The sequence below is a fragment of the Cupressus sempervirens genome, chromosome 3 (assembly GCF_028749045.1).
Source record: "Cupressus sempervirens isolate cs-2001-9-10 chromosome 3, ASM2874904v1, whole genome shotgun sequence".
NCBI classification, from domain to species: Eukaryota; Viridiplantae; Streptophyta; class Pinopsida; order Cupressales; family Cupressaceae; genus Cupressus; species Cupressus sempervirens.
Genome location: NC_143120.1, coordinates 1,085,252,695 through 1,085,266,181, shown reverse-complemented (window position 1 = coordinate 1,085,266,181; position 13,487 = coordinate 1,085,252,695).

Sequence of the window (13,487 nt, the reverse complement as noted above, 5' to 3'; positions counted from 1 at the left end):
AGTGCATCCATTTTAAGATGGTACATTTAGCCCCCACTTTAGCAAGAGTATTCTTTTACTCAAACTCATAGTAAAGTAGAGCAAGAGCAAAAGGGAAACTCTTATCGTGATTTAGGAGGAAAAGAAATCATCAAGCCCCACATTGACTTGAGTCTTTGTCACATCCAAAAACATAGTAAGAGAGATAAGCACTACAAAAAAGGGTGTAGTTACTCACCCAATAAGGTTTATGTGCCTTATTGTAAACCACACAAGAAAAAGAAAAAGAAAGGGGGAAAAGTTTCAGAAAAAAAAAAGGGATGGTATTGAATGGTCTAGAAAGTGTGTGGAATACTTGTCAACACATCAAAAAATGAACCAAATGGTCCAGCAAGTGTGTGTGATATGCTAGTCAATCCATTGAGGGATTCAACTTGAGGGAACTCGATGTCTCAAAAACATGAATAAAAAAGAAACCTAGGGATAAGGATGCGTCTATCCTTAAGGGATCAAAACAAGACCGAGCATCCCAAACTGTTAAGAGTCAAAAGAAGGGTTGAAACAAGGATCAAGCCTCCCAAATTGTCAATAGTTTATAGAGAAATATAAAAATAAAATAGACCAAGTTGTTAATCTCATATTGGTTTTGACATATCAGTGACAATCCACTTAAGTCATTTTCTTAGTTCATGTTGAACAAGTAATGTATGTCAAGCATAAGATGTCAAATAGTGTATGCTAAGAGAGTTATACAATATATGTCAAGTAAGAAGTAAGTGTCAAGTCACTCTAGTCTTGAGAAGATAATAAATTCTAAGTCATTCAGATGTCGAGTGATCAATGGATGTTGAGTTACAACATTGAAGATATAGTGGATGCCAAGCATCAGACACTTCAAGTGTTGAGTAAATATTTTTGGACATAGTTGTTTTGTAATGGCACAAACTTCTATGTAAACCATTTTTGAGCTAGCTTAAGGATTGTTTTGCAATTCTAGATGATAAGGATGAATCTATATTGAGAATCCCTATGCAGAACATGCAACAAATTAGTTGAAGGGATGTTTTAAGAAAAAAAAAAGGGTGAATCAAAATCGTTGATTCATACCTAGCCCTATGTCACCTAAGTCTTCTTAAGGAAGGAAATCCTTAAAAAATGTATGTGTGAAGAGAGAAGTTTGCATGCATAAACAGAGAATTCATGGTGGCTAAAGAGTTATGAATTGAGGTATACATTGTAGAATCACTTAGAGGAGAATGGAAGAAAGGAGTTAGAGGATAGAAGTGATACATTTGATCAGAGAGGATCAAGTACACATCAAGAAAAAGGTGATAGGTTATCTAGTAGTAAAGTGCTAATAGCAAGATTATTGCTAAGAAATTCTAATAGGTGAATCAGTTAAATCTCTTAACAGAGTAGTATTAACAAACTATTGTAAATCCTTTAACATGGTGCTTACTTCATTGTAAGTTTAAGTCCTTTAATCAAGAACACTTCTAATAGGGCATTGAAATCCTTTAATAGGGTAAGATTTTAAAATCTTATAAGCCTTTAACAAGCCAAACCTTTCATAGGGTAGATCATAGTTTATGATCAAACATTGTAGCCTTCATTGGATACACTTTATTACTGCAATAGTGAAGATTTGTGGGTGTCATCTCCACTCCAGTTTTACCTTCTCATTGGAGGGTTTCTAGGTAACCAGATATCTTATGTCATATATGTGTTGAATTTTATTTGCTTTCATGCCATGAATGAATATTTTTAGCTAGCTATTTCAGTTTACATGAAAATTGTGAGATGGATGTGTGGTGAAGGTTAAAGTTTTGAAGCACTAATTCAACTCCCCCTCTTAAAGTTTACTTTCCCTATTGTATTTCCAACAATTAGTATCAGAGCTTTGTTCTCTAGAAAGGAAAGCTTTATAACTTTAAGGAAAGATGTTGAAGATGGAAGTCTACAAGTTTAGAAAGACTATTGAGAATCAAAAGATTGAAATCAAGCTTGCCCTACATTAGCTGAATAAAGCAAGAGATGAGTTGAAGTGCTCATTGTAGAGAAGGAAAGACATAGCTATTGAAGAGAATGACACCTTACCAAGAAATTGACACTATTGAATTGTTTGTAGATAGAAATTCAAGTGAATTTGATGTAGTAGTTGTACATCTATTGGAAAAGAATGGTGCCCTAATTGAAGAGGTTAGGAAGCTTAAGATTGAACAAGAAGTCCAATCAATATTGCTATGTGAGGTAATCAAGAAGAAAAAGAAAGCTAAAGAAGAAAAATTCATGATTGAAGATGACAAAAGGATACTAACCAACAAACTAGAAGAGAAGACATCAGAGGTGAATAGGATTGCTCACATGTAACTAGATTAATTGAATCAAATAATAATTTTCAATCATGAATTGAATGGAAAAGATATTGAGATCACAACACTAAAGTTACAGAATGAACAACTAAGAAATGATCTAAAAAGAGAAAAATAATTTGCTAAAAGTTTTAACAAACCTCGTGAAGCCATCAAGTACTTTGAGTAATTGATGAGATCTCCTAGATCTAACAGTGATACTATTGGATTGGGCTACATCAATATTGAAGAAGAAGAATCATCTAAAAGTGGTGAGCAAAGAAGAAACAAAGGCAAGAATTATAAACCTACTCATCATAATTGTGGAAAGATAGGTCATACAACAATTTTTTGCAAGAGCAATAATGTAAATTAGAACCTTAAGAATAAATTCATGGGTAAGTGTCACAAGTGAAACAATCAAGGATATCAAGCACATGAATGCAAGACCAAGACATCAAGCATGCAAAGATTTGAAGGTTACTGCTACAACTATAAGAAGTATGGACATAGACTATATGAGTGCAAATCAAATCCTAACTGGTCATCAAACAAGCAAGCCAAGGTAAACCATAATGATAGATCCTACAATTGGGAATAAAATATAAGGTATAGTTTTCACTATTGTTAAGAATATGGACATGTTGTTTAAAATTACATTAGAACACATTTTAGAAGTGACTATAGTAGATGGTTTAGTCAAACTACATGTATTGGTTGTTTGAAGACTAGTCACATTAGCAAAAATTGTCCAACAAGGTCTAAGGCACCTAGCAGTGAATTCAATAAAGGAAAAGGAAAGGTTGATGTTAGGAATGTCAAAATGGAGATGAATAAGAAATGGGAGAAAAAGGAATATTTCAGCACATCAATCTCATATGGGATCACTTCATCCAATGGATCAGGTTATCACACCACCCCCAACTAGTGAATCAAGAAGTATGTGTGGGACTAATATTTCAAAGTTCAATTATACATCATTTCCAAGGATTCAATTCTAAAAAGATCATATATGCATAAAGTAAGATGCAAAGTATTGGTGAGAACTTAGAAGACATTTGGAAGTTTCATTGTTGTTGTTGAGTGAAAGTTTAGTTGTTATTGAGCTATCAAATGTGATAGTGTTGACCGAGCTTGTTTTGGTTTTTGAGTCTGGTAGGAATTACATGAAAGTTGAGTGAGTCAAAATTGCTATTGGAGTCGAGCTTACAGATGTGTAAGCATCGAGCATTTATTGTGAAGTTTTAAGGGCTATATGGTTAATTTTTGACTCATTTGTAATTATTCGAGATTGAAGAGAGAACAAAGAGATGAAGGAGAACTAAGTTAAAGGATTCAACCATTTTTGGAACTAGATTCAGCCACTAATCATCACAAATCATCATATTCAAATATATTTATTATGTGCCGAGTTATGCTATTTTAATTTTTGCAAACCCTAGATATTTTAAATGGTGTCTAGCTCTTTTTTTGTTGTGGTTAAGGAAGGAAAGTAAAGTTTAAATGTTAAATTGATAAGCAATGAGATCAAATAGCTAGTTTTTAGAGCTATTCCTAATATTGCTTATAAAGGAGACCTGTCTGGTGCATTATCTACGATACCACCACAAGTTTTAATGATACTAGATGTAAGGTTTTGCTACACTTGTAAGGTAGAAAGCATTGGAGACATGTAAATAAGAGACTTATATGGAAAATTGTGTGAAAATGGAGTATTGAAAGAGGAAAACAAGGTTTTAGAGAGAAAAGTGTTAAATTGTGCCCTATATTTTCCTAATGTATTCAAGATAGAGTGGATTAAGATTGTGCTTAGCAGAATTCATGACAACTCTATATGGTTGGAGAATGGCCCTATCAAAATCATAAAGAGTATTATTCATAGAGTGACAAGGTAATATAACCCTAGATAGACCTAAGACAACCAGGAGTCATGCAAAAGAGGCAATTGAGAAGCTTAAAGGGGTGCTATAGAACAAGAGAGGGATGACCATAGACAAAATTATTGATCCCCTAATTATATTTGCAATGAGAGCTATTGAACATAAATTCTTTCAATCTAGTAGGTTGAACAATGTACCATGTATGACTATGGATTTTGGTTACAAGATAGTAAAGAAAGACCATTCTTATGACCTTTCTGAGTTACAACTCTAGTAATTATCAGAAAACTTGGGAGCCATAAGAAAGACAAAAGGTGCACAATGCAAATTTGATTCAATACTTGTTTGTATATTTTTATATTTACATAATACTTTCCCCACATTTGGGAAAGTATCTTGGAAGACTAATGGATCAGTTGCAGTGTAGATTGGTGAATTCATAGAGCAACTTGGAGATAATTTTGAGATTGTGATGACTAGTTATTTTGAAGACTTAAAAAAAAAAATGAAACAAAGACTAAGAATTCTAGTGTCACTAGTAGAGAAGCATTTCGATGATGTTTGTTTTCTAGTTGATGTTGATTTCACTTATGCCTAAGATGTTGTTTCAAGGGTTAGATGGCTCAGACCATTGCCTTATGAGATTAATGTGGATGATGCATCTACAACCATCATTGCTATACTGGCAAAAGAAGTAGATAAGAATGCTATTGCATTTGGAAATTTTGATGTAGCAAAGTCAAAGATCACAATGGATTTGAATACAACTTCTATGTTGAGAAAGAAGAACAAAATTTTGAAGAAGCTCAAATAATAATTTGGTGAAGAGGTAGAAGGAGATGAAGAAGAAGAGGATAATGAAGATGATGAAGAAGATACACCTATACAAGCACCACTAGCTCTTACATAGGGTCAAGGAGAAGACCAAGGAGAAGAAGAAGCAGAAATTTGATGAAGGTCTTGAGGGAGAAGAAGCTAGTGAAGCACCTATTGCCACTAAAGAGAAGAAGAGAAAAGAAAAGAAGCCAACAAAAAGAAAACCCAAAAAGGTTGTGAAACTTTCATAAAAAAAGCTTATAGTTCCTATTACCAGGGCTAGCACAAGAGCTACTACTAAGAAAACTCAAGGAGTTGACAAGCCAAAGGGCAAGAGAGCTAGCACAACTACAAAAGAAGATGAACCTGAGCAAAAAAAAAGAAGGAAGTATATTGCCCCACCTAAATTAGATGAGGAGAGGACTGAGTTAGTTGACAACAACCAATTCAAAGTGGTAAGTCACAGTCCTTTTTCTAATTCGGACAACTTGTGTGAAAATATCAAGAACAATGCTTATTTAAGTGGATTTACACATGTTGAGTTTGATAAACTTGGGAAGATAGAAATGTATAAAGTAGAAGAATTTTTATATGCCATGATGGAAACTTTTAAGAAGACTCCAATTGATATTTCCAACTCTTTACCCAAGAAACTATATGACAGAGTTGAGAAAAGGTGGAAATATAGTCTCAAAACTGAGAGAAATATTAGAGAGACTACACTTGCAAGAGTGATGCCAGACGTGGACAAGTATGAAATGAAAAAGGCTATTAACAAGTATAAGGGGGGATTTGCTCCAAAATACTGAGCCTTTAATATTTTACAGAACAAAATTGAAGAGGTTGTTCAATAGAGCACACAATTATGGAAAGTGATCTATGGGATGACAATACAAAAGGATATTAGCAAGCACCTAAGGAAGTAGGTGAAGAAGAAGAATAATAAAAGGTAGTTGAAGTGACAAATGATGAATCTATAAGGGAAGTACATGGTGAAGGAACTATAGAGGCAACATTTGAGGAAGAGAAATAGCAAGACAAAATGTACTAGAAGTACATATGTTGAGTGTTAGCCCACAAGTAGATACATTAAAGATTAAGAATGTCTTTGACAACACCACTCAAAAAATCAATCTCCTAAAAAAAAAGGATATGTAGAAGATATTGAATGATTCTACCACCAAGGCACAATTATGTATCCATCCTATTTTGGTGAGTGTGGATGAGATTGAGAAGGAAGAATTGGCATTTGTAGGGGAGACAACACAACCATTATCCATTGCTCCCTCTCAATGTATAGAAGTATAACCTAAAATGTCTATTGTAGTATACAACAAAAGGAGACTGTGGCTTCACATGTCAACACTATGGTACAAAATGTATCAATACCAATAGTTTCAATAATTGAGCAAGAATGGATACCAGTCCAAACAAGTTAGTAAGCCAGTCCTACACCTACACCACAAGCACAAGGTGGAGCAGAAACTAAAGAAAAGGAGAAGGTTAGGACTGAAGATTTATTCTTGACTACAAAACTAAAGGAAGTGATAGTAATTAAGACACTAGTTACCTTACTAGACACTACTATGCCTATTCCTAGTCAAGAACTTCATAGGCCGAGTGCAGAAGATACACCATTACAAGCATCAAGGCCCGGTCTTGGAACATCTAAGGTTGACAAGGTGATATCCTATGGTGATATCAACTTAGATGAGGTTATTGAATTACCAAATTTTGATCTTGCATCAATCACAATAGAGAAAAAGAGCATATGCTCTGGCAAGGAAGAAACACCAAGAACTGCTCAAAAGGGAGCATAGGCAGAAAAAAGCACTTCATGACATCAAGGATATATTTCTTGATGCATTTAGCCTATCGACACCTGATGAAACAAATCCAACCATTGAGAAGTTTGGAAACATTATGGAGAAGATGAATGAGGAAGACCTAGTTACTAATGTCAAATTACTAGAATGGTCTGAGAAGAAATTTCAAACAAATGTGAACGAACAGATATCCAATGCCATTGTACTACACTAGGTTTAGTTAGCAACCATAATTGAGGGTGTAAAGAAGATGTTGGAGAACATGTTCTCTCTTTACACCAAGTTTTGTGATGTTCCCCTATTGACACAACAAGTTCAGAGACACATTGACCATCTGAAGGGAGATTTGAAGAAAATAGGTAACATTCTACAACAATCTCCTAGTTAAAGTCAATCTCATTTCAAAAATTTGTTGTCAGCACAAGGTCAGTTAGCAGCTTTACAAGCTCAAGATGAAAATATTAGGGCTACATTGATCAACATCCAATCCATGTTAACCCCTCATGTGGAGGTGTTACACAAGGAACTAGCCTATGTAGAGGTGTTCATGAAGAATGATCACCATCTTTCTACTCATGATGGCCTAGTCACCCTTGCTGCTGAGTTGGACATTCAAATCAAATCTCTAGAGGTAGTGTGTGACAATTGGGATGCAACATTTAATATTATGATGGAGGTCCATAAATTATTGTTGGGAAAACACACAATTTGTGTACCACCCATGACATAAGTGTCAAAAGGAGGAAATGAAGAAAGGGGGAGAATGAATGAAAGGAGAGAATAAGTTTTGGGGAAGACCAAACAAAGGGGGAGACTACAATACATAGTTAGCATAGAAGATCTACTCAACTTAGGGGGAGTTATAAAATTTTGAGGTATGATTGATAAGTCATAAGTTTTTGTGCAAAATTTTGAAATTTTGAAATATTGTATGTAAGTTGAGCACTGAATAGAGATTATCTGAGTTATGCTCAAGAGCTAAGGTTATTCATGCATGACTAAGTGTTTTTGCCATTCATGTCAAAGAGGGAGATTTTTAATCTCAAATTGGTTTTGACATATGAGCGATAATCCACTTAAGTCATTTTCTTAGTTCATGCCAAACAAATAATGTATACCAACCATAAGATGTCAGATAGTGTATGCCAAGTGAGTTATACAATATATTTGAAGTAAGAAGTAAGTGTCAAGTCACTCAAGTGTTGAGAAAATAGTAAATGTTGAGTCATTTAGATACCAAGTGATCAATGGATGCTGAGTCATTCAGAGGTCGAGTTACAAGATTGAAAATATAGTGGATGTCGAGCATCAAACACTTCAAGTGCTAAGTAAATAGTTTTGGACATAATTTTTTTTAATGCCACAAACTTCTATATAAACTATTTTTTAGCTAACTTAAGGATTGTTTTATGATTCTAGATTATAAGGACAAATCTATATTGAGAATCCATATGTAGTACATGCAGCCAATCAGTTGAAGGGATGTTTTAAGTAGAAAATGGGTGAATCACAATTGTTGATTCATACCTAACCCTAAGTCACCTAATTCTTTTTAAGGGAGGCAAATCCTAAATAATGTATGTGCAAAATGATAATTTTGGTGGCCAAGGAGTTGTGAATTGAGGTATACATTGCATAATCAGTTAGAGGAGAACAAAAAAAAGGAGTTAGAGGACATAAGTGATACATATGATCAGAGAGGATCAAGTACACATTAGGAAAGAGGTGATCTATTATCTAGAAATAGAGTGCTAACCATAAGATCATTGCTGAGACATTCTAATAGGTGAATCAGTTAAATCTCTTAACAGAGTAGTCTTAACAAGCTATTTTAACTCCTTTAACACGTTGCTTACTTCATTGTAAGTTTAAGTCCTTTAATTAGGAAAACCTCTAACAAGGTGTTGAAATCCTTTAATAGGACAAACCTTTCATAGAGTAGATCATTATTTATGATCAAACATTGTAGCCTTCATTGGAGACACTTTATTACTACAATAGTGAAGATTTGTGGGTGTCATCCCCACCCCAATTTTACATTCTCATTGGAGGGTTTTTGGGTAACTAAATATCTTGTGTCATATATGTGTTGAATGTTATTTTCTTTCATGCTATGTATGAGTATGTTTAGCTAGCCATTTTAGTTTACATGCAATTTGTGAGATGGATGTGTTGTGAATGGTTTTATGGTTAAAGTTTTGAAGCACTGATTCACCACCCCCTTGAGTTTACTTTCCCTATTGTATTTCCAACACAAGCCCCCAAGAATGGCTCCTAGAAACTAGAAGGAAACAATGAGAGAGGGGATAAACATGAAAAAACAACGCATATATTTGGGTATACCTTAGAAATTATACCAAACACTAAGGGATGAAGTACTCCAAGTTATACATAGAAATTATATTTGTATTCCATAGACAGGATGAGAAAAGTGTATTCACTCACATCAAAGCAATCACAAACACCTTAACTAGATAAATGGCTTTAACAGAAGTGTTCATGCATCCACTAAATAAAATTTCCACTATGACATACCCCCAAGAAGAGAAACATATCAAGGGAAATAAACACATAACAAAGAGAAAGAGCATGAAGGGATCTACTAACTTTGGGGTTAGTAAGATCATATGAAAATATGACAATAAGATTCTTTTTAGGCTAGTTACATGGAGACCAAAAATAATTGGTGTGACCATATCATAAGAGACCAAGAAGACTACACAAGATTATTGGTATAAAAAATAGCACAATCACAAAATATCATGTAACAACATATACAAGAAAAGAGATTCAAATAGAACAATGTATATAATAGGGTGAATACTTTATCTTCTTGAGTTCAATGAAGCAATAAGGATCATCTAAAGAAATCAAAAGATAAAACATAAAACAAAAACAAAACACAGGGGAAATAAAAGATAAGAACAAAAAGACTCCTATGATGAATAAAGTCCACATCAAGCATTTTGTGTGCCCCCCTCCCCCCCATCTTGGTCTAAAATGTTAGAGGAAGGATGGTGACTCATGAAATGAACAATATCCATTATAGCAAGAATCACATTAAATTCTAAGCAAGGACTTTGGGAGTCATTACGCTCATCACTAGGAGTGATTGTAAGACACCTAGAAATAATGTTAGAAAAATCACTATCCATAACAATTAATTCTTCATCACTATTGTCTAAAGTATCTACCATATCTAGATTAACAGAATCTAAAATAAGAATAGGATCATCTTGTTTATCCATATACAAAATATTACCTTGTTTAACTTCCTCCAAAGACTTATGTATTGTTTGATAGAAGGAAGGTAAAAGTTGAGAAGAAGATGAAGGTTGAGAAGAAAGAGAACAAACTATTGCCTTATCTTTAGCTTGATGGTTCTTGTGGTGCTAATGAGCATGTCAATTATGAAGTCTTGCAAGATATAGTAGAAGCATAAGGATCAACTACCATAGGTTCCGAAGAAGGAACATCAACATGCTGAGTAGATGTAGATGCAAGAACAAGTTTAGAAGTAGAATGAGTAGTAGGAAAGACAAGTGCAGATGAACAACCCTTAGGAAGACCCAACTCTAGGATATTAGCTACTTTATGTTTTTGGTAATTTCTATAGATATGATCAGGATGACTAGGTGGTTTTTCAGGATGATGTGGCCAATAAAAATAAATCTTAGCACATTCTCTAAGACATGATGGTTTATAAAGATAATTATTAATAGTAATAATATTTTTTTATCACAAGGAAATTTAAGACAGTTATGAATAGGAGAAGCTACAACTCTCATGGAAGAACGCTATGGAATACCAATCTTAACTTGAAATTGATCAGGAGTAGGAATAACAACAAAGTTGGTAAAAATAGATTTCCCTGATAAAGTTACCTTCAAAGTAATGAACCTTGAGGACAATAGAGAAAACCATTACAATTTTGAATCCATACAAGAGTAGAATCATAAGTATTTCTATATAATTGTTTGTTAAAATTGTGTTCTTTGGTGATAACATTCACAATAGAGGAAATAGGTGTTTGTTCAAGTTCAAGTGGAGAAGAAATCAAAGGTTGAGGTGCTAACTCAACATGATTAACTACATGATTTTCTTCTTGTATCTTCTCATCATAATCAATATGGTGATTAGAAGAAGAAGGTTGATTAATAACATTCACTGAGTTAAAAGGTAAAGGTTAGTGTAAATCTGCAAATTCTTATTAGGTGGCACAACAGTTTCATTCATGTTATTAACTTGATAATCAATATATATAGCCTTAGAATCAATAAGGTCTTGAATAACATTCTTCAAACTATAACACTTTTGAGTATCATGACCTGGTTAACAATGATATTGACAATAGAAAAACTTAGGAAATAGTTTACTATGGTTAATAAGACAAATATGAAGAATGTTAAGAACACAAATATGAATAAACTTAGTTATCACCTTAGAAAAAGGCTTATATAGTTGAGTATGCTGATGATTAGGATGAAATAAAAAGGAAAATGTAGTTATATCTTGGGATGTAGTAGCCACTTGAAAATCAAATGTATTTGTAGACTTGATTTTGATGAAATTTTTAGGTTTAAAGAATTTGTTTTAATTTCTAGTGGCATCACTTTTATTAGTAGAAATAAGGGTCAGCAGAGTAGAGCTCTCGAGTTGACTCACTTGTTACTGGTAATGGTGAAGCACTGCACATAGGTGTAAAAAGTAGGTCTACTCAGTAAGGAGATTCTTATCCCTAATGTATATTTTTAAATTATAAATAAAGATACACTCAATATCATTATCAAAAATAGGATAAGAAATCTAAGCATACAAATATTTAAATCTACCAATAAAGTCAGTAATTTTTTCTTTAACATTATGCTTACAATGCATTAAATCAGTTAAAGAAATTTGAGGACTAATATTATTCTAAAATTTTTGAATGAAAGAATTAGCAAGAGTTTGAAAAGAATAAATTGAATAAGGAGGTAGATATAAATACCATTGCAAGACTCTATTGCTAAGAATATGTAGGAACAACTTAGTCATAAGCCTATAGTCATGAGAAAAATCACTACATATAGTCTGGAAAGTTTTGACATGAATCATGGGATCTCCCTTACCATTATAAGTCTCAAGATGAGGTACCTCAACATGTTTTAGAATAAAAACATGAATAATATCTAAGAAAAGAGGATTAGCAACATCACATGTAGGAATATTGTACTTAGATTGAGTTAATTAAGCAAGTTGTTGTTATAAAGTAGTGACAGTTTGAACCAATGTACTATCAATAGGATCGAAAGAAATGCTAGGAAGCATAGGTATGTTAGATGTATTAGGAAATTTATAAGAAGTGAAAGGAATATGTAAAGATGTTGGTGGAGGATTAGAAGGAACGGGTAATGGGTTCAAATAAGTAAAACGAACCTCATTATATGAAGGTAATGAAGAAGAAATGGAAGTAGGATGAAAAATGACAAGAAGTGAAAGGCTAGGAAGACCAACACTTAAAGGAGTGTACATCTAGGTAGAAGTAGTCATAAGAGGTGAAGCATATTTAGGTATGCTGGAAAGAGTGCCAAAAATCAGGATGGAAGGTTTAACAGTTGTGGAAGAAGGAGGACATCCTATCTCTTGAGAAAATTTTGTCAAAGACTTAGCATGAGTATTAATAAAGTGAGATATATGCCAAACAAGATATAAATATTTTTTTCATCATTATTAATAAAATTCTTAAGAGCTTCAACAACAAAAACACTATAAATATTTTGATTTTCTTGAGAAGTCCATTTATCAAATTCACTAGAAAGCTTATCAACTTGTGAAGGAGGAGCTCTTAAAGTGTCATCATCATCACAAGATTAGTGAGAAGAGCTATGCTCCACTATAGGATTAAGATCATGGGTAAAGATTTGAGTTCCATCATGAGACCTACAAAGAAAAGAGGAATCATGATCATTGGAGCCCATGAGTCTATGGATTCACCTAACGAGAATACTAGAGGGTGGACTTCACATAATTAAGCTAATAAAAAGAGGAGATCAAAAAATGAAACCCTAATGAGATCTAACCATGAAAATGTAATAAAGATCATAAAAGAGGGGTCTAACCACACACAAGATATCCAAATCTAACTCTTTGAAAAAGAAAAGAGATCTAACTCCAAAAGGAAAGGGGCGCAAATAAGGTTTAGCAAATGAAGGTAAACACATAAAACAATCTAACTCCAAGAAAAAGGGGGGACTTGTCATTTTTGCCAAAATGTTAGTGGAAGAATTAAATTTATTTAATAAGGATGTAGACTTTCACTTTACTAGGTCACTAAGCCATTCAAATATGTGTGTGAGAAAAAGAGGGCAATTTCCAAATATGATTTCACTTATGATTCAAATTAGATTAGCTAGAACCCAAAGGAAGAAGGGAGGTAATGCTAAATTTGAATTAGAAAGAGGAATACAATACAAGGAAATGTACTCTCTTTGGCCCTTAATAGGATAATGTGAATGTGAAATTGAACTAATTTCTTAAATAAAGTAAATCTAGATTCCATGTAAACACAATTAGCCCAATTAAGACATAAATTTAGGGTAAAGATATGAAAGGAAATAAAATATAAATGACTCACCTTGAAATTTCTAGAGGAAGAT